The sequence below is a fragment of the Neomonachus schauinslandi genome, chromosome 12 (assembly GCF_002201575.2).
Source record: "Neomonachus schauinslandi chromosome 12, ASM220157v2, whole genome shotgun sequence".
Taxonomy (NCBI): domain Eukaryota; kingdom Metazoa; phylum Chordata; class Mammalia; order Carnivora; family Phocidae; genus Neomonachus; species Neomonachus schauinslandi.
The window spans coordinates 95148288-95176200 of NC_058414.1; the positions used below are offsets into that span (position 1 = coordinate 95148288).

The 27913-nt window shown below is 37.1% G+C and overlaps 1 protein-coding gene across 2 annotated transcripts in view; it reads right to left on the bottom strand.

The window, feature by feature from the left end:
* Window positions 1–27913, bottom strand: part of TPK1 (thiamin pyrophosphokinase 1) — a 343195-nt gene that overhangs the window by 218362 nt on the left and 96920 nt on the right. The gene's annotated exons all lie outside the window — the stretch shown is intronic.

Genomic DNA, 27913 nt, shown 5'->3' on the forward strand with positions numbered 1-27913 from the left:
TTTCAATTCCTCTTATTAAGTAAAAGGGGAAAAGTGTAGAGGGTGTCTTCAATTTCCCTTGAAGCTTGTTTTTCCTTCTTTACAAAAGATAGGCCTCACGCGCAGTAAGGGACAACAGGACATAGGTATCACTTTATGGTATTACTTTATTAACGTCTACAGATGTTTTCTATTTATGGCAGGTATGGGTTTCCATATTTTGTTTTGATATAAAAAGTTTCTTTTAAAAATAAAAATCATAAACATTGTAAGTTTATTTTACAATATTAATAATCTAGATAATGTGCGAACACTGTAAAAAAAAATTGTGAGGTGGCACAAAATTAAAATTTGGGAAATACTAAGATATTTGAGTAAGACTGGCTGTCTCTCCAACTGGGGCTTTTAAGTCTTGCTTTCACTGCAAGATTTGATGCGGCTGATGAACTGTTCCTTGAAATTCTCTTAGTCCATGGACTACTATTTTGTTGTTGTTGTTACTTCTCTAATTTCCAGTTTTCCTTGAAATGTTCAATATCTTAGCATCAGTTCTTTCTTCTTCTTTTTTCAATATCCTTTACCTAAAGTTTTCAGATCAAACTTTATTTTTTTATCCTGGGTAAGGATAGTGAATGCGATTATGTCTGAGATTCCGATTCCTCACCTCAAACAAACAGAAGCCTGTTTCCTGTCCCCATGTAGCTGTTAAAACCAAAGTCACTAGAGCCACAAAATCAGCAAAGACCTTGGGACCAGCAGCTTTGGAAGAAACACACTACTCTCTTGAGCTACTTCTTCGATTCATGCCACTTAAGAAATCCCTTTCCCTTTCTGCAAATTTACACATTTAAAAGTGTTTATAATACTTACCTCCAAACGTCTAAGTATTTAAAAGCAGGAGGATATGGTAGAAGATATCAAATTAGCCATATTGGCAGAAATAAAAGTCCTAATGGGTTTTCTACTAATCCATAATATGTGAGACTATTTTCTATGTTTCATGCTTTATCAGAAATAAAACAGGCCAAGTGGCAAAAATATATTCCTTTTTTGCTTCAGCTTCCTCATCTGTAGGTGGGGATAATATGGCTTAGAGTTATTAAGTAATTAATGATTTAATAATTGTATATGTTGTTCATCAGAATACCAGAACACAGTAAGCATTCAATCAACATTGGTCCTCTTCCTCCATTTTTGTTAGAATGATTATGAAGTCTAAAAACTTACTTATGTTCCTGGACAAGGAAAGCCTAAGCTACTTAAATAGTGCATGACAAAAATAATAATTTTTACAATGATATTTAAGAGGGACATCTCATTTTACCTATTACCTACAATACACATTTCCTTAGGAGGAATGGCAGCCAAATTCAAATTAAGCCACAAGCATAACTTACAGAAGATCACAGAATATTCTGCACATATCCTAAATATCAAAACCTAAAAGTTCAAAAGCATCAAAAGCTAAAATAGGTCTCACATCTAAAATATGGCATAGAACAACTGAATTGGGAGACTGAAAAGACTGATAAATAGAAACAGATGGTGAACTATCAGCGATTACCCTCCGAGTATATGAAACAATTATCTGTAAACAAAATTTACAAGTATATGAAATCTTTTTATATAAAAATTGATTCACCCAAGTAATATGGAAATCTAAGAAACAGGTTTTAGTGCTAAGGATCATCAAAGAGAATGAGCTGTCAACTTCACAGTGTGGTATTATTCTACAAAGATCAGTTGAATTCAACATTTACACCTGTTATGTTCCAGGCCCTAAACGCAATAGCAAAACGAGTAACAGATCTAGTACCCCAGGCTCACAACTGAGAAGAGAGACCAAAGCAAATACACATGATGCACTGTAGACTCTGAGGAGTGCTATAATAAGAGCAACAAAATGCAACGGAAGACAAGGAAGGGAGAGATTAATTTTAGTAAACATCTGTAAAATTGCTTATCAGTAAATCTACCTCTGTTAAGATTAGTGTTACTTTCACAATACCAAAACTTTCTCTAATGTCTGTTACTTCCTATGCCTCAATTTAAATTGACACTTTTAGAGCAGTTTACGGAAAGAGAAATATTTAGATCACAGGAAGCAAATTTGTCCACATCTATTCTTGTTTTAAATGGCAAAGGGAGCGAAGACTTTTTTTCTCATTACCTTTCAGTTGACAGTAGGGGTACAATCCTGCTGAAAGGAAAAACAAGTTCCCGTCTGTCCCTAGAACTATTTTGTCTTCAATAAAGTTTGACTAAGAAAAAAAAATGTTTTCTACCATTTTTAAATTTTAGTAATAAAATGTTTTAGCTAGTTTGAAGTACTTTCCACATATGTAAATAAAATTACATTTGAAAAATAAAGTATTTCAAGCATAAATAATGTTGGCATGAATTCACTGATAGCACTTGAAAAATGAGTTGCAAGTATTACTGTCAATGAAAGTAACAAACTAAAAGAAATAGAAGTAGAAGGTACTCTTTCATAAAATATTTTTTATAAGTCATAATGAATCAGCCTCAAAAATCTGTTCACTCCATCATTTAAATTGTTCCAAACTTTAAGAAATAGAGGTTAGTTCATGAGTTATCTTGTAATGTAAAATTTTCATTGGCGTATATACAGCAAAAGTTTTGCATATTTGTCAAATATTATAACTTCAATGGTTGAGCAATTATTTACTATGCATCAGGCTGATATACAACTAAAGACCAAAATACATTAAAATCATTAACTTTATATATTGGTACTACCAGTAAGTATATTAAATGCATCTGAAACTAACAATTTTTTTTAAACTGGTATAAGTAAATGTTACTGACAGATAATGAAGGGCTCCATTCAACATCAGAGGTTAATTGGCTATTTCATTAATTTTTGTTGAATAAAGTTGGACAGAAATAATCTGACTTTCTCAACAGTAGACTATTACATTAGTTCCAAGTATTAAAATGTAAGAAAAGTAAAATAAATCAAAGAAGCATTTTTCAGTTTAACTGAAAGAAAACTGGATATCAAAGATTTCAATTCTAATCTAGATCACCCACTTATTAGTCCTATGACTTTGAGCTAATCCAAAGCCTGCTGATTCTAATGTAAAATAAAAATTATTATATATATTTTACCAAATTCACAGGGTTTTTCAGGGACTAGAGGGAGACAACATAGACAAAACTAGAAGGAAGCATCATAGGGAACATTCTCTCACAGGCTGTTGATGACACTGTTAACTTTGAGGAACAGTTTGGCAGATTAATGAAAATTTAAATGTGCATCTCTCTGATCCAGAAATTCTATGCAGCCTACGTAAACACTTGCCCAAATTCACAAGGGCATATGTATAAGGATATTCATTGTGATAATATGTGTATCATGAAAAACTACTAGAGAACTTAATGGGTCACCAGTTGAATATTGGTAAAATATATCATAACCATAGTAGGGAAGTATAAAAAAAAAAGGTAGCTCTTACATGTATTTGTATGTTATCTCTTATGAGATATATTGTTATATAACCCTTTAAATAACTTGAAATGACCCTTGGTCAAGTCTTCCTTGCAATAGCAACTCAGAGAACATACAGGAATATACCAAATCCAAGAAAACTAAGAATCAGGCAAAAGTTACTTTATCAAGAATGTGTATCAAGTAATTAGTAATCAGCATTGATAAGATGCACTTGCACTGCAGAATGGACCCCCCCTCCCCCCCAAACACATACTCCTGAGGAAACTCATAACAACTAGCATAGGATATGCCTCAAGAACTGATGGCGTCCATGGCCCTTCGCATCCCAAACATGGAGTGACTGGAACATTCCAAAGTTCCTCCTGGGAAATGATGAGGCCCTCACTATTTTTGTATCAAACAAGTTTTATTACCTGTCTTGTACCCTTCCTTAAAGCTAAGTAAACATAGTGCTGAGTCAAGCCTACCATGTCTTGTGAGTTTGTTAATCCAAACCCAAGACCACCTTTGTATTCTACACACCCAACTCTTTAACAGTGATTATTGTGAGGAATGGGCATGGGGTCATGGAGAAGACATTTTTTTTTTTTTCACTCTTTACATTACATGCTGTGCTGTTAAAAATATTCATACAAGGAATTTGAATATTGTAATTATAATTTTAAAACCAATGGTAATAACTAAAAAAGGGAAAATATACATAAAATAACAAGAACAGTTCCAGATCTAACCCCATTATTAAAAGGAATCAAATATTTTGTCAGACTTTGCCAGGATTGAATTGAAGATGCCTACAACTAATCTAGAGGAAAGAGAAGATCCAGAATCTTATTTAGAAGAAGTCTTACTGTATCCGTAGAGCACTAAATAACTCCAATTACCCAAATCTTGTTTTTTTCCAACACAGGTACTTACCCCTAGTACCCAAAGATACAATTAGTCTTTGTGCACCCGAAATCAATCTAATCTGTCAATTACTGGTTTGAGTCAGGATTCTTTCCCTGCCTGACACAGTAAACCACAGAATCCCCAACTTCTATCCTTAAGCCAGCTCTAGCATCCATATGAGTTAGTCCAGTCATGGGGGAAAAAAAGTAGTTCCCTTCTGGATGAGACTCAGAAACAGTTCACTAACATATGCACATTAATAAGGAAATTCTGATAAACATGTGAGTCCACACACAACTACACAGATGCCAAAAAGGTTAGCTATCAGGCACTACAGAGAATGATGGTGTTTTTTTTTTATTATGGTAAGAGCACTTAACGTGAGATTCTACCCTCTTAAAAGCTTAACAATACAGTATTGTTAACTATAGGTAAATGTTGTAAAATAGATCTCTAGAACTGAGTATCAACTCCTCATTTTCTCCTTCCCTCAGCCCATGGCAACCACTATTCTATTCTCTGCTTCCATGCTTGACTGTTTTAGCTACCTCATATAAGGGGAACCATGCAGTATTTTTCCTTCTGTGTCTGGCTTCTTTCACTTAGCTTAATGTCCTCCAAGTTAATCCATGTTTTCACATACTGCAAGACTTTCTTTTTATTTTGGGGGGCCCCCTTCACCCATTTCTCCCATCCCACTTCCGCTCCCTCTAGCAACGACAAATTTGTTCTCTGAATCTATAAGGTACTGTTGTTATTTTTTGTTTTTGTTTTTTTTTTGCAAGATATATAGCTTACAAATATTTTCTCCCATTCTGTAGGCTGCATTTTCCGTCTATTGTTTCCTCTGTTGTACAAAAGCTTTGTGGTTTGATGTAATTCTGATTATCTAATTCAGCTTTTGTTACCTGAGCTTTTTGTGTCATATCCATGATATCACTGCCAAAACCAATGTCATGAAGTTTTTCCCCTATGTTTTCTTCTGGAAGTTTTATAGTATTGGACTTTACATATAAATCTTTAATCCATTTTGCATTGAAGATAAGTGTTTTTAACCCATTTTCATCATTAGAGACAATACTTAGCAATAATTCACACTTCATACTTAAATCAGCCAAGAAGCTCTAAATCAATGAATTCTTCCAGAAATATATCTTGCTTAAAAACATTTAATTTACCTACAGTTATTCTCTGCCCATGTTAAAAACAACCATATAATGAAGCCTAATAAGAAACAGATTCTATATAAGAATTCATGGAAGGTTTTCTTTAATGAACTATTATCTTTTTTTTTTTTTTTAAAGATTTTATTTATTTATTTGAGAGAGAGAATGAGAGACAGCACGAGAGGGAAGAGGGTCAGAGGGAGCAGCAGACCCCCTGCTGAGCAGGGAGCCCGATGCGGGACTCGATCCTGTGACTCCAGGATCATGACCTGAGCCGAAGGCAGTCGCTTAACCAACTGAGCCACCCAGGCGCCCCTAATGAACTATTATCTTTAAGCACATCTGGCTGTCCACTTTGGTTTTTTAAAACACTTCATAAAAAACCAGAATGTCTGTTTAGGATACTTCTGTTATTTAAAAGAGAAGTTATAGGATCTTCCTTGGAGATCTTCCATTGGTAGGGATGTTAAATATATAGATCAGTGATTAAAAAAACACATATAAGATATAATCATCTATATATAAAATAATGCAGGTATTGATTTTTACACTTATACAATTATAAGCATAAGATATTGTTACAGTGGTACTTTTGCAAAAGAGGATAGGGTTAGGAGAAAGATTTATTTTTGCACTCTCAGCCATAAGTGGCATTAAATCTACACCCAAATCCAGATTTGGCATATGGCCCAGTCTATGCCATTACAATCTCCTGCTATCCAGTCAAAAATAATGACATCACAATAGACTTTCCACATTCCCTTTTCTACTGTCCTGCAACCAGAGAGACTCAGACCTGAGACTGAGAAGATTGGGTCTATGGTCTGTATCAACAAAGAGAATGAAGCAAGCAGGGCATGAGCACTGTTTGGGTCCCACAACAATAGCAAGGGCTAGGCACTAGCCTTTTCAATTATATAAGCTATAAATTCCCTTTTTGGGCTCAGGCCAATTTGGGTTGGGTTCTCTATCATCTGAAACAGGAAGAGCCCTAACATACAAATGTTAATTTTTACTTCAAAGTCACTGAATCTTCCCTCTATGAGTTGGAGAATATTACCTTACTATGTCCCGAATCTGTGACAGATGGAGCCCTTAAGAGAAGCTGCATATTTCTGTAGATAGTATATACTAATAATAGACTATCACCAGCAAAGCTTTGATTATGGTCCAAATTGGTTAGTTTGTGGACATGGTTAACCATGGACATGGTTAACAGAAATGGATAAGCATGCTTTTCCTATCAAGACATTATTTCATGTGGAAACACTTTCAGAGGATTTCATGAAAATAAATACTGAGAGAGATAGCAACAATTTACTTTGCTCATAGGAGTATTGAAATGTGTAATTATTTGCTGTTTAGATAACTCCGTTTTAGATCAAAGGTTTTATTCATAGTATATTTATTTATAGTTATTAAGAAGCTCACATTATTTGTAATATCCTACAAAAAGTGGCATACTCTTTAAATTTTAGTCAAGTCAGTAGCACAGAATTTTCCTTATTTCAAATAAAAGCAAGTGGTATTTATATTGAGCATCTATATGCATAGTGCTGTGCTAGTCCTAATGATCTGGTTCATGCCATATAATGAAGATTTTTATTATCTATAGGCAAATGTTGCTGTGTAAATTCTATTATCCTTTCTCTCTTCCACCTTCTATCTCCTCCCCTCCTAGTTATGCACCATGGCGATAAAGTATCACATTCAGTTATCCTTGATGCAATTTATAAAGTCTAAAATCAGGTAGCTCTTGGGCTCCTGGGTGGCTCAGTTGGTTAAGCGACTGCCTTCAGCTCAGGTCATGATCCTGGAGTCCCTGGATCGAGTCCCGCATCGGGCTCCCTGCTAGGCGGGGAGTCTGTTTCTCCCTCTGACCCTCCCTCCTCTCTCTCATTCTCTCTCTCTCAAATAAATAAATAAAATCTAAAAAAAATTAAAAAATAAAAAATAAAAAAATAAAATAAAATCAGGTAGCTCTTTAACACCAAGTGATACCCAATACCTCATTACTAAAAAATCTTAAAAACAGCCAAACATCAAACTGTCTATTCTAAAGTAGCACAGGGAACATTTTTTAAAAAGACGAGTAAAGCTCATAATGGGTAAAAACTGCAAATAGCTAAGCAGCACAGAAAAAGATGATCTTATATATGTGAAGCTAGCATATGCATGTTTGTCCAGATGGGAGTTGTTAAAAACAAGGCTGAGTACATCCTCAATCGTTCAATTTTTACTAAAGACTGGCCATTCTTTAGGGATAAGGTGGCAAATATGTACACTCCATCTACAGTGAATAAGAAAACATACAATTGACCTTTGCTGGTGTTTATAACATGGGGTTGTTCGACACTATTCATATTTGGGCTTTTGTGGTGAGGGGTCATTCAGTACCTCGTAGAATGTTTGCCAGCATCCTTGGCCTCCACCCGCTCACTAACTGCCAGTAGCAGCCCCAAGTTGTGATGACCGAAGTTATCTGCAGACAATGCCAAATGTCCCTCAAGGACAAAAATCACTCCCAGTAAAGAGTCAGTACTCTTATTGGAGGACCACTTATACTTCAGCAGGCTGCCCATAATCCCACAATATCCAGCTCTAAGACAGACTGTTCACTGCTATTCTCTAAACTTCCAAATTAAAAGCAAGACTATCACCTAGAAACTACATTCTACCTAGCTACTAAAGTCTGGTGAATTAACAAAGCAACTCATGTCCTAACTAAATTGCCTTCATTTCTATTCCAGAAACAAATCTACCATCTTAACCTCTATTGTAGACTTTTTGAACCTTCAGACTTCTCATATAATTTCTACATGACTGGATATCTAGGATACTCTGGGTAATCTAGCATGATCCCACACCCTATTTGTGCCTCATATTCATTTGTCCCCATTACTGTATTATTGCCACCAGTCCCAAAAGGTGAAGCCAGGTCTTTTTGACCGTCTTCTGGGAACCGCTGGGTAGTCCCATCAACTCCCAAGTCAGATAAGAACCACCACTGCACAGATATCACCCTAAATGGTGAGCATGAAAAGCGACAACTTCTATTAGCTCAGTTCACTTCATAATATACAAAGATGGGTAAGCTGGTGGTAACAAAATAAGGAGAGGTGGCAAATCTGTATGAATGAGGAAATGGCAAGATCTCATTCCTTTTGATGGCTGCATAATATTCCATTGTATATATATACCACATCTTTATCCATTCATCTGTCGATGGACATCTTGGCAAAATGCCTAGAACTACTAAAAGAGTTGAAATAGAAGGAAAGGACAATGATGGGGCCTGGTCCACTTAGCAAAAATAAAAGCCTTATCACTTTGCTGATGCAAATAGGTAACTAACAGAAGGCAGAGAGGTTTGGAACCAATCTGCATCCTTTGCCTGTTCCTTTGGTACCAGAATTCCTTCCCCTCTCCTTTTTTCTTATGAATCAGTGTTAACAGACCTCAGAACTTATATGAAAGACCTATTTCAAATGAGAGATTTATTGTTGCACATATCAAAAGTGAAATGTATTAAAATCAGATGTCACACAAGAAAGTGATTAACATTTATCTTATTTTGTAAAGAAAAAAAAAACCTACAGATAATGTCTGTACTTTTGCTAGTACCTCTGATACCTTTATAAAAATATTTTAACACAATTTATTTAGTGAGAGTTTCTAGCAAACAAATCTATTCTCTTAAACAATCATCATTAAATCTAAGTGGTAATAATAGGTTAACTTCAATAATTGGGCCTTACTACAAAATAATTAGAAACTGAGAAATAATTATTACTACCAAATAATGTAAAAATTTCATATTATAATCTTACAACTTGACTATGCTCATTTTCTAACTGAGTACAAACAATTATAATCTAATTCTCCTTCCTTCTTAGGGGGTAAAAAAAAAAAAGTAGAGGTGGGGGAGCTATTTGAAGGCTATGAGTAGAAAACAAGAATTAGGGATAGTGCTTCTAGAAAAAGACGGAAAGAGGAGGAATCCGTGCGTTCAGGTTAAAAGCAAGAGGTGACTACCCAGAAACTCTTTAGGCCAAGAATCACTACCATGTTTGAGGCACAATTAAAGAGCAAGGTGCTTCAAGGGGGTGGATAAGTGCTTTATTAACTACCACATTTCCTGGTCTGTAAGCTCAGAGCACTGTTAGAGATAAAATTCATCTTAATTTTTAAAGCATGATTATCAAGATATGAAAAGGCTTATTTTTAAAGTAATTAAACAAAGGCCAGTTGCTTTGGCCTTTAGTCAGATAAGGGAATAGCTGTTAAGAGATAAAGTCGAGAGGCAGTCAAAGAGCACATTAAACTCTGTTCTATACCATGACCTGCTTAAGTGTAAAGGGAAGTCATTAAGGGTTTTAAGTTGGAGTCTGTTGTAATCTAACTTACATACTGAAGACAGTTCTCTGTGGGAACAGATTAGAGAGAGGCAGGAGTGGAAGTCATGGAATTAGTTAGGCGGAAGATGGTGGCTTCTCTAGAGAGGGCAGCTCATGAGGCCGGGGGAAATGAATGTACCTCAAGATACATTCGGGAGGTGGAAGTGACTGTTGGCTTGATAAACTGGATACGGAGGGCAGTGCAAAAGGATCACAGATTGCTGACAAAACACTCCCCAACCACCATCTCAAGGCGCCATTTCCTTCTTTCTTCCGCTTTCCTCCTCACTACCTCCTGCCACCCTCACTCAGCTGGACGCAGCAGCTCGCACGCGCGTAGGCATTCCATAAGGACTTCCTAACGGAAACACACCACAGCCCAAACGTCTCTGAATGGCTCAGGCTAGTCTAGATTTTAAAAAGTACCTTCTGTCTTAACTCAAGAGGGTACAAAATGTCCTGCGGGACTCTGAGTTTGTTAGGTATTTGATTTGGATTAAAATTCTAGCCTGAAAGATGGAACAAAGTTCAGTTATAAAATGCACTTTTGTACTTGTGTACATCAAAAGGACACTTCTCCAACTGTGCATCCTTTTTCAGCAAAGAATTGAAATAATTCATATGAAGTGTACCAAGAAAAATATTCCTAGAATTTTTAATCCTAAATTACTTTCAAAAAGATATAGTACAGACCAGAAGGAAATCCTCCTGAAAGTGTAGAATGTATCTTATAAATCGAGAACAATTTAAAATACAGCAAAGAATAAAAGAACACCTCTGTAACCTCCACCTAGAATTGCCAATTGTTTTCATTCAGCGCTTTGTGTTATCTAAAGGACTATGGGAGTTTCTATTACTACCGCTCTAATGCCTGACCTACTTTCATGTCCCTTATCATTATTCTGGACATAAGGGCTTACCCCTTACAGTTGTTTTTTTTCCCCAAACTTTCTTATAGTATACATTTGCATCAAAGAGCCACATTGTGACGCATCACATATGTGACGTGCGTTATTTTTAATTTTCAAAAAATTATGTTCCAAAACTTGTTTTTTCACTCAGAGTTTACAAATGTATAGAGTTTACAAATGTGTCAAAAATATTTCTGATCTATTAATAGGTGCTTAGGTGGTTTACATGTTTTAACTATTTTTAAAAATGTTGCAGTTATCATTTAGATGCCCCCTTGTACACATATGAAACATTTTCTCAAGGTATATACCTAAATGGATAATTATTGGGTCATAGAATATGCACATTATTAATTTTACTACACAATACTGAACTGTTATCCACATTGACTTTATCAATTTACACCAAGTAAAATTTTATTTTTTGAGTAGGAAACTGAAGCAGATGCATTAGCTTCCATTTGTATTAAATAGGTGTGCACAGGACTTGATTAAGAATTTGATTATGACTACTGTAGTAGAAGCAGCTTCATCTACCAGCAAAAGCGAAAGATACTGATTGTCAAATGCTCTGGATCAGGGTCTATCAGCTGGAAAGCAGACATGGATGGAGACTGGTCACCTTCTTAATTCTCCTGCCCAGCTGTCCTCTGCAATAAATCCTCAACAACTCATCTCTACGAAGCTGACCACTGCCCTACTTTATGACTGGATACTGGGTCCTTCTAGCTGTGTGTGCCTCAGTTCTCCCGAGAGGAGGTACTGATATTACTAGGGATAGGCATCAATCTACATAACCCTCCCGATAGATTTTACTCATTCATTCATTCATTTGTAGGCAGGTTCCGAATGAGCATCAACTGTAGCCAGAAGCCTAGCCAGCAATAACCAGACACGGTTCCAACTCTCAAGGAGAGCAGTCTAGAGCTATACAGTACAGTAGCCATTGGCCACTGTGTGCTTGAGCATCTGAAATGCAGCTAGTCTCAACTGAGATGTGCTGCTCCAAGTGTAAAATAAACACTAGATTTTGAAGACTTAGTACAAAAAGAATATAGAACATAATATTGATATATTATCAAGATCAATATTGACCAGCACTGGTCAAGAAGGTACAAGGGGCGCCTGGCTGGCTCAGTCGGAAGAGCATGCAACTCTTGATCTTTGGGTCTTAAGTTCAAGCCCCACGTTGGCTGTGAGAAACTACTTAAAGAAATAAAACCTTAAAAAAAAGAAGATATGACAGACAAGTATAGGAACAAGGTGAGGTGGATTAAGTTCAAAGCTCTATGGGAGCATGCAGAAGGACAAAACCCATTCAGCTTTAGGCACAAAAAACAAACCACAGGAACTGAGACCACAAATACTAAAAAATAATGTTTTATTATTTGAAAAATATGAGTTAATTAGATGGAAAAAGAGGAAGGGAACGAAATCATTCCAGGCAGAAGCCCAGACTTGAGAGAGAACAAAAACTAGCTACACTGGCAGAAATGAGGCTGGATTAGTCACATTACCCCTGTTAACCCTGGGCAAAATACACATTTTTCATTTAAAATAACAATAACCATATTCTTGTATTATTTCTTCTTCTGAAGGAGGCAACTTCAGACAACTGAAATAAAACTTCTCACAGAAAATAATTTCTAACCAATTATTTACCTCACAGTACCAATTATTTACTTCTATACTCTCAGAATCACAAACATCTGAAGGGTAAGCAGTTGTGTAAATAACGTAAGGGAACACAGTACCCAGGACAGAACCCATCACCCCCTGCCTATGTGAACCTGTTGTATCCCAAAGGAAGAAGCTGAAGAGTATTTTACAACCTCAGGGCTTTCACACAAGTCTTGACTCAGAACTACATGAGAACAGTAGGATATTCATATTACAGCAATAAAAAAAAAAAAAAACACAATATTATCACTAGCTTTTCTCCGTTCTAGGGCCTATAGATGCATTTATCGTTTTATTATTATTTTAATTATGAGATGAAAGGGATGCAAAATTAGAATTTTGATCAACTCAGGGAACAACACAGTAAGTTACACAAAGAGAAGAAAGAATTTTATTTATTCTAGTTCTATCTCAAACACCAAACACCACCAACACTTTTATTAATGAGTGGAAAATAAAAACAAAAGTCAACAGAAATGTAAAAAGAGCAAAAATAAAAATACTGAGATTCATTGTTGGATGAGAGTTTTTAACAAGACTTTAAAAAGAATTAATTTCAACAGCTGGAAATTGCATTTGGCTCATGTCAAAGAAATGTTACTGTTTGCAAACATGATGAATGGAGAGCAGCTTGCAAGCATGATGGATAAAAATAAATATTTCATTATGCAAAATGTGTTTCATTGTTGGGTCTGTAAATCTGAAACAATTATAAGTACTGCATGGCAGCCCCACTGCTGTTTTCACTGACTGGCAGGGTTTTCTTTTTTTCCCTCTTTCTCTCTGTTTTACTTTTTTTTTTAGCTGCAGTGTTTGAAAATAACTTTTGGTATCTGATAGAAACTAAAATAACTATCTCCTTCCCACACTAAAGTATAGAACCATGAATTTTTTTTCCCCTCTGTAGCTTTGCTCCTTGGAACATAAATAGCAACACTAAGTAGAATTCATGGACAGGAAACCAGTGCTCCAGATGGGAAGCCCACAAATAAAAGTTACTCCAATTCTTTTTATAAGATGTATTCAAGTTGCTTTAATAACTGATAGGATATACAACCTCATAAATGCACAAGGAAGTACAATACAGCCCAGAGAAATGAACTGAGATGGAAATATTGATCCCTACAATATAGTTAATAAATGCAATACCAGTGTGCGCCCTTGAAACAAACAAGCCTCACAGTACAGTGATGCCCCTCTTGTTCATAGCTGGCCCATCTGAGAAAGCCACTCCCAGACAGTGAAATCTGGCGCTCAGGAAAAATAATTAACAACCAGAAAAAAAAATCACCAAGCAATGAAAAGAGGAATGGAAAGAGCCACGAAGCCAAATCCTAATTATTACTCTGAAGAAGGCTTCTGTCACCTAAAACAAATTTACTGAAAGATTTAAAGAAAACAAATTTTTTAAAAGATGAGTGCTTCAAGGGGCGCCTGGGTGGCTCAGTCGTTGGGCGTCTGCCTTCGGCTCAGGCCATGATCCGGAGGTTCTGGGATCCAGCCCCACATCGGGCTCCCTGCTCAGTGGGGAGCCTGCTTCTCCCTCCCCCTCTACCTCTCATCCTGCTTGTGCTCTCAAATAAATAAAATCTTAAAAAAAAAAAAAAAAAGATGAGTGCTTCAAGACAGCAGAGTGGACAAGTCTCTGTTCTCCATCCATCCCAAAACAACAGAATGAAAAACAAGAAATGAAGATTCCATCTTAGATAAAGCTAGGCAAAATCTGCTGTCCCATGACGGGGTGGGAAAGTACCACCAGGGGCAGTGAACCCAAGCAGGGGATGGGCAGATACTGAGAATAGGTCTTTGGCTGAAGGTTCAGATACAGAATCAATGCAGGAAACACCGTCACTGAGATAAGGTGGGGAAAGCAGAAAAAACTGAACTGTGAGCAGCCTTCCGGCTGCCCCTGGGCTTGTAGCAGTGAGTCAAGGTCAAACAGTGTCAGGAAGCCCTTCACTGTGCCTGAGGAGGGATTCCTGTTACCCCGTCCTCCCAGCCCCCAACATAAACCAGCTTCAGATCAATTTATTCAAAGATTAAAAAAAAAAACAACTGGGCCAAGAACTTAAAGGAGAGAGGGGGAAGGAGGGAAAGAAAAGGGAGGGAGGTAAAAGGGATAGGAAGTAAACAGAGGAGGGAAAGTCACCAGGAAAATACTGCCACCAAGCAATGAAAATCATGACCAGAAATATTGCCACAACTCAAACAACTTCATGAAAAAACAAAAATATTCCGAGAAGAGATACAAAAGCTCTTGAAAGATACGGCAAAAATCACAGAACAAGATGAATTATGAGCCTAAAGAGTTCATCAAGGAAATTAAATCTAAACAATAAGTTGTTTGAGGAGAGTGAGCATCAGTGAGACACATTAGATAAAACTGAGAAACGAGCGAAAATAAGTGGAAATTAACAAGTTAGATTAAAAGAAAATGAGAAATGGGAGATTTAAAAAAAAAAAAAAAATTGCACGTGTATAACTACTTTCCCAAGAAGGACACAGAACAAATCAAAGGCCAGTTTTCCAGAACTAGAGGGAGACTTAAGCCCATGGATTGAGAGGGCACAAGTTTGCTAAGGAAAACCAATACATAACGATAGTGAATCAAGTCTAATTAAAATTGCTGGTACTTATAGATAAAAGTCCAACTGTATTCTTCAGTCGGGGGAAAAAAAAATATCACTAGCCTCAGACTTCTCCACAGAAACATTCAATATACTTGAGGAATTGAAATGATTCCAATAAAGTCCTTAGGAAATGAAAGTGTTTCCAGTCAGACTCTAAAGGCAACAAATACCCATCCTGAAACATTTTAAATCCACGAGATTTCATTCCCACTGAGTTTCTTGAAGAAAAACCTCAAATTACAAAAAAAAAAATATATGGAAACAAGATGACTGGCTGCCTCTCACATCAAAGCCTTTACTGATACCTCTGTTTGAAGCACCCCTCCCACTGGCCCTCTCAGCCACCTGCCTGCCGGTCTGTGGCTCTGCCTCCATCCATCTCCCTCCCTCCCTGTCCCTCTCTGTCTCCCTGTCTCCCTTCCTCCCACCCTCCCTATTGGTCTCCCTGGGCCTCCCTTCCCTGGCCCTCCTCACCTCCCTCCCTGTCTCCTTCCCTCCCACCCTGTCTCCCTGCCTTTCTCTGTCTCTCTCCCTCCTCCCCCTCTCCTCCCAACCTCCTTGTTTCTCTGCCTCTCTGCCAGCCTGTCTCCTTCCCTGCCTCCCTCCCTGCCTGCCTGCCACCTCATATACTAAGGTCCCTCTTTTCTTCTATAAAGAATTAACTCAAGCATCAGGTCTTTCTTAAAATCTTTTCTGATGTCATTTATCTGGACTTGTTTCCCTCTTCATTTCTAGTAAATTACCCGACTGTGTGTTGTAAATACTGTATCTAAAATAAAGTAACTCCAAAAGATTGAAAATGGGCAAAAGCATACTTTACAAGTGAAAACAAAAAGAAAGCAAGGATCATGCATCAATACTGGTAGGATCTTATTGTCCTTTCTCAATCCCAAAAGATAAAGGACATGAAAAAATAACTAGTAAGGTACAATTAAGTATATCAAACACTGTAATCTGAGTATAGATCTTTTTTCATTGTCCATACAAAATTCACAAAAACTATATATCTAGGTCACAAAGAAAAAGTCACACAAATTCCAAATAGGAAAAACAGGACACAGTGTAATAAAAACAGAAATCTACTGTCAAATAGAAAAAAAACCAGAAACCTAAGAGCTTTTTGAAAATTTTTCAGTCCCTATGTCAAAAGGGAGGAATAGAGTGGGAGGGTGGGTGCACACATATAGCAAAATGAACTGCTTATCTGGAAAAAAGGAGGGGAGGGATCTATGCTAACCTCATCATGAACATAAAAAGGGACTATTTAAAAGATATGGTATTGAACAGATGAGGATAATGTTAATTTCTGGTTAAGAACCACTAAATTAGACCTGCTATCCTATTCAGCAACTAAGGTTGAAGGTTCAAAAAACTGACCCGGCTCTAAGTAACATAGCTAAGAACGGCAGAAGTGAGACTCCAGCGCCATGCCATACTATGCCATGCCCAGCACCCTTCCTTCCCCTAGAAGTTACACATTCTTCACATAGCCAACTAAAGTCACAAAGCTCAAATACAACATAGTTCAACTGGACCTAAGAAATCATTAACAGAAACACCACTGTTCTACATACCACGAGGAAAGAAAAAAACAAAACCATACCAATTAAACAATGACACGATGCTTTATTTTCCACGATGAAGCTGTTATACTTTATTTTAAATGGTTTTTAAAACCAGATTTTAATAAACATCACTTAAGTGCTTTAATTAAAAGACTAAAACAAACTGGATGAGACTTCACAAAAACATGAAACTGTAGTCATGAACTCTTTCAAAAGTTAATATTTGCTTCACAAACATAAGCAAACCTAAGTTACTGGACTGTAGGCAACCTCAATCTTGAGAAAATCCTCAATTATTTAAGAGAACTTACGTATATTTATTCCACATTATATATTTATTAAATAATTTACTATTGATGACTGAATAACTTCATCGATCAAGAATATTTCCTGTGACTTAATACATGATAATGCACAGATACAAAAATAGTTTCATTACCAATTCCATAATATTTCCTCCATCTATTTTACAACATGATGTCAGAATTCAGGCTACTCAGACACTGTAAATATATTGTGCTGGCAGCCAAGGGCAGAGTCTATTCAGGTGAAGCAAATTTAGTATCTGTCAGCGATCACAAACCTGCCAAAGTCAATCCTTGGTAAGTTCACGGTCACAATGGTGCTCAGCAAACTCACCTGGTGAGACTCACTCGGGGAGCAAGACAGAAATGAGGACTCCCAGAGGCCCCCCCACCCCCAAAGATGATGACACACTGCGTTAAGGGCAAGCCTTGGAGTCACAAGCCATGGGTAAAATTTATCACTAGACAAAACAGAGGAACACTACAGTAGAATATGTAAAATCTCAGAATTTACAATTCAAGAGAACACTGGTTATGAAGACTGCATAAAGGCCTTTTTCTTTTTTTGCATAAAGGTCTTTTTAATTCATTACAAAATAAAACACAGACTTTGTTTCTCCTGTGCCTGGAATCGTTATCATTTGGAAACAAAAGAGGTCTGGGGATATATAGGTGTATTCAGACTCCCTTTAATGACTAAATAACTGAAGAAAGCTACCCAGAAAAGACATCTTGAAATGGGGAGAAGGAACAATTTCACACCCTCAGTCCACAAACTGTATTTAACAGGGATGCATAAATTTATAAGTAATTTTTCTCTTTCTGTATAACTGCAAATTGTTGATTTAACATATGAAAATTTTACTCTAATCATGAAAGCAAAATATTTATTTAAGATCATATTTTAAAACTCTAAGTTCCTCTACTTGTAAGGCGTAGAGTCTGGATTTGTCTGACACAACTCTACGTGATGATGGAAACGTTTGACATTTGTGCTGACCACAACAGTTACCTCCGCTCACATGTGGCCACTGAGCACTAGAAATGTGGCTGGGGATACCGAGAAACTGAATTTTTGAATTTATTTAATTGTAACTAATTTAAATTTAAATGCCCACATGTGGCTAGTGGCTACCACACTGGAAACAACACAGTCCACGAAATGATGAGGTTATACATCTAAAAGTCTATTTTGATCCTTGAGATGTGAGTGGAGATGGTTGTGAGATCCAGTTGAGTTGTTTATTATGGTTGCACAGGATAACTCCCAAATGGGACGGCACAACCAGCAAGCAAAGAAGAACAAACAGACAAAATCACAACCACTACCAACAACTTAAGATATTTAATAACACAGCCTTTTTTAATTTTCAAAGGTTACTTCTGGTAACAACCTCTTAAAAGATTTTTTTTTCTTACTATCTTCCTCCTTTAAATAAAAGAAGTAGTGAGGCACCTGGGCGGCACAGTGGGTTAAGCATCCGACTCTTGGTTTCGGCTCAGTTCCTGGTCTCAGGATTGGGAGATCAAGCCCTGCATCGAGCCCCGTGATGGGCTCCGCAATCAGCGCAGGGTCGGCTTCAGACTCTCGCTGCCTCTCCCCCTGCATGCTCATGCACACACGCAAACCCTCTCTCTAAAAAAAAATCTTAAAAAAAACAAACAAGAGAAGTAGTAGCATATATCTAACAAAGCAGTCCCTGATGGTCCTGACAGCGAGGATGATTACATTCTTTCCCCCTTCCAACTTCAGGCCTCCCCTCCAGTTTTTCTTTTTTAAACTTTCAGTTCATCTTTCCCTTTCCTTTTTCATAATCCAGTAACTATCTTCTTGGGCTTCCTCTATGGACTCGGAACTGCTCCTACAACTCACTGTACTCTTTTTGCATTACTTTTATATTCTCACTTCACATTTGCTTTTCTCCTACTGGGCTCTATGTACAGCTGTCCTTCCTTTACATTTCCTCTCCTTCCCCTTCTTATAAGTAAACACATGTTCCTGCGGAAGAAACAAAGCTTTTTGCTCATTTAATGAGACTACTAACTTTAAAAGTCTTTCTAAAGTGGCTTAATTAACTTCAGAGCCTTCTCCTTTCCTGCTTCCTGAAGAAGTAGAACTCGGTACTGCATTGGATATTGAGGAGGCCTACTAACCAATCCCAACACGCATAAGCATGGGCCCACTCCTCAGTAAAGAGGCGTCGTCATGATGGTGATAAAGAGGGCACAAGATTGCAAACTGCTGCTCCCTCTTGGTTCACCTTCATCAGAAGTTAAAGGCACACTAACTGGCACACTGATTCAAAGCAAATACAACAGGAAGAGGGAAATCATCCTCAAAAGAAAGACAAGGGAATGTGTCTTATAATAAAACTACATGGTTAGTCAAAACAGTCCATGTATCATATTCAAGAGTTTTAATCAACAGATGCATGTGGCATACATACCATGTGGCAATACTGTTGTGAAAACCCCCTGTACCCAGGAAGATATCTATCCCACTTTAGAAACATAAATCCCTAAGAATTTGGAATAATACAAGAAAAAGTACAACCAAAGAGTCCATTTTCATGGCATGGAGTGGTCACACTCATGTAAATTCTGAAAGGGAAAGATCAGTACAGGCCTAGAGTCATCAAGGAGGACTCGACAGAAGAGGAAGAAATCAAGCGGGACTTTTAGTCAAAGGTAGGCAATCGATCAAAGACGACAGAGGACAGATTTACAAACCGAGCAGAGTGTACATCAAAGCAGAGAGGCAGGAACAAGCATGGCCCAACACATATGAAGGGTATTCAGGAGAGCAGCCTAAAAGGTTTATGTTGGTAAATAAAAAAAATTTGAGATTATGACAAAGTCAGCTTATGGAAGAGAGTGAATATCAGAAAAAGGAATTTAAATGGGGGTGGAATAAACCCTACATATACCTGCAAAGGGATAGGGTCAAAGCTAGGAAGAGCAGTCCGAGAGATGAATGGCAATGGAAAAGAAAATGCAATCAGAGAAAAAAACTCAAGGGATAATGATCAGTGAAGGAAGATGGCAACAGTGGAAATATGGAGTTAAAGGTGAATTAAAGAGACAGTTAAAGAATGAAAAAAAAAAAAAGAAAAACAATAGGGTTTGAACACATACCAGAAAGGGGAGAAGGAAAACAAGGAATCATCAAAGATGATTCAATGTTTCTATCTACAAAAGCACAAGGAAAGATTGGCAGCATGTTTGATCACAGCATCGAGAACACATAAAAATTCCATCTGTTTTCACATCTTTCCTGGGCATCTGCCTTAAATAGTGCATGCCAAATGAGGCCCTCCAGCACTTTTCAATAGAAGAAGCTTAAGTATACTATACTAAGTGCAACCACATAAAACACTTAGGAATATATTTTATAGTTTCCTTATTTGTGAATGACAATGACATGGTATCTGCTATTTGCTTCATAATAATCCAGTGGAGAAGAGTATATATGAAGCAAAAATGGCCACGAGTTAGTAACTGCTAAAGATGGAGGATGCGTACATGGGGAGTCATTAAACTATTCTCCCCACTTAACAAAAAGCCAACCACTTTTATCTGTTCACATGAATCTAATCATTCAGGGCTCCTTTCTAAAGGAAATGATTGTAGAATCTGGCAATGTAATTTGTAAATAATTTTGACTAAAAGGCAAATCTAGGGGTGCCTGGGTGGCTCAGTCGGTTAAGTGTCTGCCTTCAGCTCAGGTCGTAATCCCAGGGTCCCAGGATCGAGCCCTGCATCGGGCTCCCTGCTCAGCGGAGAGCGTGCTTCTCCCTCTGACCCTCCCCCTTCTCATGCTCTCTCTCCCTCTTTCTCTCTCTCTCTCAAATAAATAAAATCTTTAAAAAAATAAATAAAAGGCAAATCTAACACACCATAGCCGTTACTAAACATAACTGCAAAAAATAGGTAACAAACCAAAAAACTCTACCTCATTCTACTCTGCCCTTCCATACACCTCTGCATGTTAGATGAAGTCAAGAACTAATAGACAAGGTTATTCACTTCTAACTTTTAAAAATTATTAACGGTTAATATCAACAAGATATATAAACAGTAAGCACTGGTGTGATCCTCAAATACTACACACACTGGACACTACCTTGGGTCAATGCACTTAGGAAAGTTTACACCTTGGATCGCTAGATCTCTAAATATTAATTGATGTATTTTATCTTTTGTCATTGCATCCTAATAAAAATGTGGCATATAATTGAGTGCATGAGCATCAAGCATGAACTCTGAAACTGAAGTTCAGACTCAGCAAATTGTTCTTAAAGTGTAAGTGGCTACCTAAGACCTTGAGATAATTTAAAATGCAACAGACCCTTAATGCATTTGCTTCCCTAGAATTGTTTTGGGATGCAGGATATGTTTAAGCTTTTAGGGATGCTCAATTTGTTGGATCCCAAGCATGTATGGCCTCCTAAAAATTTAACCATTGTAGGATCCAAGGATTCTAAGTCCTGAAAAATGTTTTATTATATTAAAAAGAACAACGTAACTAAACAAAAATCTACAGTCTCACTTTCTTCCTTAGAAAGTTTTGTTAAAAACCTGGGGCACCTGGGTGGCTCAGTTGTTAAGCGTCTGCCTTTGGGTCAGGTCATGATCCCAGGGTCCTGAGATCTAGCCCTACGTCGGGCTCCCTCCTCCGCAGGAAGCCTGCTTCTCCTTCTCCCACTCCCCCTGCTTGTGTTCCTGCTTTCGCTCTCTCTCTGTCAAGTAAATAAATAAAATCTTTAAAAAAAAAAAATTTTTTTTTTGTTAAAAACCTAAAAAAGGTTTTATATACTAAGTGTTTGAAGGAGGATATTTTCCATAAAGAAAAAATTAAGGACTAGATCCCACTGTGCTCTTTAATCATTAACTTTTCATATGACAAAAGGAAATGAATCACCAATGACTTGTTAGAAAGTTTTGATTTTAAGCAGATACATATAAATTAGGGGTTCAATTCTAGCTCAGCTACTTGTTTGTGACCTTGAACAAGTCTGACTTCCTATATAACCGTGGGCAAATCATTCAATCTCTTTGTGTCTCAATTTCCACATCTATTAAATGGGGATTATAAAGCACCTACTTAGCAGTGTAAGAATTAAATGAATCAATCTATGAAATAATCGCAGGAGAGTTTCTCGTACTTTGTAAGCACTGTAAAAAATGTTAGCTCTCAAGGCCACTGCTATCACTCCTACCACCATCCAACATGTGAATTGCTACTGCCTTAATATAGGAAAATGCAAATTAGGGTTCTTCCCAGTTTTTTTTTTTTCTGTGGTAAATAACGATGAGTTTGGACACACAATCCTTCTCAGCCTTAACAAATAAAAACAGTCAAGCAGTAAAGTTAAAAATGGGTTCTGAAAAGTCTAAGAGCTCAGATTTAATGCTTCTGTCCAAGAAAAAGGGTATGTGTACTTACAATTATTAGGAAAATTTTTTTAAATCTTACTTTGGCTTTCGTATGCATCTAACTTTGAAAGAATCTTTTTTATCTCACTTGAACGAGAAATTGCATACCCTCATCACTTACTCCCCTCTAGCCACAAATAGCCTTCTTTCTGTTTCTCAAACACCCCAACCCCAACCCACTCTCAGGGCCACTACACCTGTTGTTCCCTCAGCCAAGAATGCGTTGCTACCTGGGCTTTAGGTGGCTAGTTTCTTCCGATTTTTAGATTGCAACTCAAACCTTTTCAGAAAATCACTCCCTGACCACCTTACCTTTTGCTTTAATTCAATTTAATCACCATTGGCTATTTTCATGTTTACTCCTTTATGATCTGTCTTCCTCATACGCCCCCCAATAAACTATGGGCTTCATGACAACAAAGATCACGTCTTATTTGCCATTTCAGCCCCAGAATGGTTGGCGTGTAGAACACATCCAGCTATTTGTTAAATGAGTAATTTTGAACTTCAATTTTTTTAAGTTTGCTGTTAAGTTTTAATGCACATGCATTAAAGAATTGCCTATGTGCTGAACCATTAGTACTGTTTGTTCTTTATTACTTGAAAATATTTTTCAGATTCAGTACTTATTAGAATGCCAATTTTTGTCCTTGAAGAGATTAGGACCTATAGACTTTCAGTATCTCTAAGCTACATTTTGAGTCAGAGGCTACTAATAAACTTACCTTTTTGGGGGTGAGGGGAGAGCTCTTATGAATTAGTTTAGCACATGACGGGAAAAAAATATGGGGAGGCATATCAGTGCAAGGGGAAAAAACATACAAGCAGAAACTGGGCAGCAGTGCTTCTGCTAAAGGGGTGCTTTTTTAGAGGCAAAAAAAAAATATACTACTTCATTTACTCTGCAGAAAAGAGCAAAAGGACTGCTGAAATTATGATACCTCAATAAGCAAAGAATTAATTTTCAAAGAATATATCCTATTATAGTAAATACAATCTCACACATGCAGATACACACAAAATTAGAAAGAAATACTCCCAGGTGTTATCAGGATATTTTTGGATGATATAATTACAGATATTTTTATTATATATCATTTTTCCCCTTGGTGTCCTTTTCTTTCCTTTTTTTCCCCAATCTATTTAACAAACCCCCCCCAAAAAGAAAAAAAGGTTCACTCATTTCTCCTACCCCCACAACCACCAAGCTATTCTCTGTATCATTAAGCTTAGTTTTTTGTATGATGTATGTATGAATGTATCCATGATACATGATGACTCATTTAGATTCCACTTGTAAGTGACATCATATTGTATTTGTCTTTCACTGACATATCTCACTTAGCATAATGTCCCCGAGGTACGTCCTATTATCTTAAGTGGCAAGATTTCCACCTGCTCATGCCTGAGTAACAGTCCACCATATATATATACACCACAATTTCTTTCACCACTCATCCACTGATAGACACTGAGGTTGTTCTCATACCTTAGCTATTGTAAATAATGCTGGGGGTGCACGTCTTTTTGAGTAAGTGCTTTCATTTTTTTCTAATACCCAGATGTAGAATTCTTGGGTCATACCATAGTTCTATTCTTAATTTTATGAGGAACCTCCATACTCTTTTTCCACAGTGGCTGCACCAGTTTGCACTCCCACCAACAGTGCATGAGGGTTCCCTTTTCTCCACATCCTTGCCAACATCTATTATTTCTAGTCTTTTGATAAAAGTCATTCTAACAGGTGTAAGGTGATACCTCCTTGTAGTTTTGATTTGCATTTCCCTGATGATGAGGGATACTGAGCATCTTTTCATGGGTCTGTTGGCCATCTGGATGTCTTCTTTTGAAAAATGTCTATTCAGATTTTCTACCCATTTTTAACTGGATTGGTTCTGTTTTGTTTTGCTACTGAGTGCTACAAGTTCTTTAGATATTTTGAGTAATAGCCCGTTATAAGATATATGATTTGCAATTGTTTTCTTCCCTTCTGTAGGTTACTTTTTCATTTTACGGGTGGTTTCATTTGCTGTGCACAAGCTTTTTAGTTTGATGTAGTTCTTTTTTTTTTTTTACTATGTTAATCACCATACATTACATCATTAGTTTTTGATGTAGTGTTCCATGATTCATTGTTTGCGTGTAACACCCAGTGCTCCATGCAGAACGTGCCCTCCTTAATACCCATCACCAGGCTAACCCATCCCCCACCTCCCTCCCCTCTAGAACCCTCAGTTTGTTTCTCAGAGTCCATAGTCTCTCATGGTTCGTCTCCCCCTCCAATTTCCCCCCTTCATTCATTCTTTCTTTCTTTTTTTTAACATATAATGTATTATTTGTGTCAGAGGTACAGGTCTGTGATTCAACAGTCTTGCACAATTCACAGCACTCACCATAGCACACACCCTCCCCAATGTCTATCACCCAGCCACCCCATCCCTCCCACCCCCCACCACTCCAGCAACCCTCAGTTTGTTTCCTGAGATTAAGAATTCCTCATATCAGTGAAGTCATATGATACATGTCTTTATCTGACTTATTTTGCTCAGCATAATACCCTCCAGTTCCATCCACGTCATTGCAAATGGCAAGATTTCATTCCTTTTGATGGCTGCATAATATTCCATTGTATATATATATACTACCACTTCTTTATCCATTCATCTGTCAATGGACATCTTGGCTCTTTCCATAGTTTGGCCCTTGTGGATATTGCTGCTATAAACATTGGGGTGCACGTACCCCTTCGGATCGCTACATTTGTATCTTTGGGGTAAATACCCAGTAATGCAATTGCTGGGTCATATGGTAGCTCTATTTTCAACTTTTTGAGGAACCTCCCCACTGTTTTCCAGAGTGGCTACACCAGCTTGCATTCCCACCAACGGTGTAGGAGGGTTCCTCTTTCTCCACATCCCCACCAACATCTGTCGTTTCCTGATTTGTTAATTTTAGCCATTCTGACTGGTGTGAGGTGGTACCTCATTGAGGTTTTGATTTGGATTTCCCTGATGCCGAGTAATGTTGAGCACTTTTTCATGTGTCTGTCGGCCATTTGGATGTCTTCTTTGCAAAAATGTCTGTTCATGTCTTCTGCCCATTTCTTGATTGGATTCTTTGTTCTTTGGGTGTTGAGTTTGATAAGTTCTTTATAGATTTTGGATACTAGCCCTTTATCTGATATGTCATTTGCAAATATCTTCTCCCATTCTGTCAGTTGTCTTTTGGTTTTGTTGACTGTTTCTTTTGCTGTGCAAAAGCTTTTTATCTTGATGAAATCCCAATAGTTCATTTTTGCCTTTGCTTCCCTTGCCTTTGGCGATGTTTCTAGGAAGAAGTCGCTGCAGCTGAGGCGAAGAGATTGCTGCCTGTGTCCGCCTTTAGAATTTTGATGTAGTTCTACTTTGTTTTCATCTTTGTTGCTTTAGCTGTCAGATTGAAAAAAACCATCACCAAAACCCATGTCAAGTAGCTTACTGCCTATGTTTGCTTCTAGGGGTTTCAAGTCTTATGTTTATGTCTTTAATATATTTTGAGTTAATTTTTGGGTACAGTGTAAGATAGTGATCCAGTTTTATTTTTTGTATGTAGCTGTCCAATTTTCCCAACACCATTTACTGAAGAGATTGTCCTTTCTCCATTGCACATTCCTGGTTCCTCTGTCATCAATTAATTGACCATGGATGTGTGGTTTACTTCTGGGCTCTCTTTCTGTTCCACTGGCATGTGTGTCTGTTTTTATGTCAATACCATATTGTTTTAACTCCTATCGCTTTACAATACAGTTTGAAATCAGGGAGCATCATGCCTCCAGCTTTGTTCTTCTTTCTCAAGATTGCTTTGGCTGTCAGGATCTCTTATGGTTCCACACAAATTCTAGAATTTTTTTGTTCTATTTCTGTGAAAAAAATGCCATTGGAATTTTGATAGGGATAGCACTGAATCTGTAGATTGGTTTGGGTAGTATAGACATTTTAACAATATTTGCTCTTCCAATCCATGAGCATGGAATGTTTTTCCATTTCTTTATGTCTTCTTTAATTTCTTTCATCAATGTCTTATAGTTTTCAATATACAGGTCTTTAAGCTCCTCAGTTAAATATATTCCTAGGTACTTTATTCTATTTGATGCAATTGTAAATGGGATTGTTTTCTTAAATTCTCTTGCTGATAGTGCATTATTAGTGTAAAGAAATACCACATATTTTTGTGTACTGATTTTGTATCCTGGAACTTTAATGAATTTGGGCTTAAATGACATGTTAGACCAGATGGGCTTAACAAATATTTACAGAACATTTCATCCAAAAGCAACAGAATACACATTCTTTTCAAGTACACATGGAACATTTTCAAAGATAGATCACATTAGGTCACAAAACAAGTCTTAATAAATTTAAGAGGCTTGAAATCATATCAAGCATCTTTTCCAACCATAATGGTATAAAACTAGAAAGTAATCACACAAGGAAAACTGGAAAATTCACAATTACGTGGAGATTAAACAACAAGCTACTGAAATGGACAAAAGATGGGTGGATATGGATAAAAGAAATCAAAAGAAATCAAAAAAATACCTTGAGACAAATAAAAATGTAAATGGAACATACCAAAGTTTTTGGAACACAGCAAAAGCAGTTCTAAGAGGGAAGTTCATGGTGATAAATGCCTACCTCAAGAAACCACAAAAGTCAAATGAACAACCTAACTTTACACCTCAGAAGACTAGAAAAAGAATAAACAAAGCCCAAAGTTAGGAACAGGAAGGAAAGATCAGAACAGAAAAAAAAAATGAAATGGAAACTAAAAAGACAATAGAAAAGATCAATGAAAGAGCTGGTACTTTAAAAAGAGAAAACTGACAACGTGTAGACAGGCTCATTGGGGGGGGGGGGGGGAGGACTCAAAATCAGAAATTTAAGAGGAGATATTACAACTGACATGAAAGAAATACAAAGGATCGTTAACAGACTGCTATGAACAACTACATGCCAATAAATTGGACAACCTGGAAGAAATGGATAAATTCCTAGAAATATACATCCTATGAAGACTAAATCATAATGAAACAGAAAATAAGAACAGGCCGATTTTTAGGAAGGATTTTGTTGGGAGGATTTTCTTTATCAATTCAAACAAAAGTCCAGAACTAGATGCCTTCACTGGTAGATTTTACCAAATATTTAAAGAATTAATACCAATCCTTCCTAAACTCTTCCAAAAAATAGAAGATGAGGGAATACTTTCAAACTGATTTTACAAGGCCAGCAATAGCCTGATACCAAAACCAGACTAGGATGCCACAAGCAAAGAAAATTACAGGCAAATATCTCTGACAAACATAGATGTAAAAATTCTCAACAAAATATTAGCACACCGAATTCATCAACATTAAAAAGATCATACACCATGATAAGTAGGATTGATTCCTGGATACAAGGATGGTTCAACATCCACAGTCAGTGTGATACACCACATTAA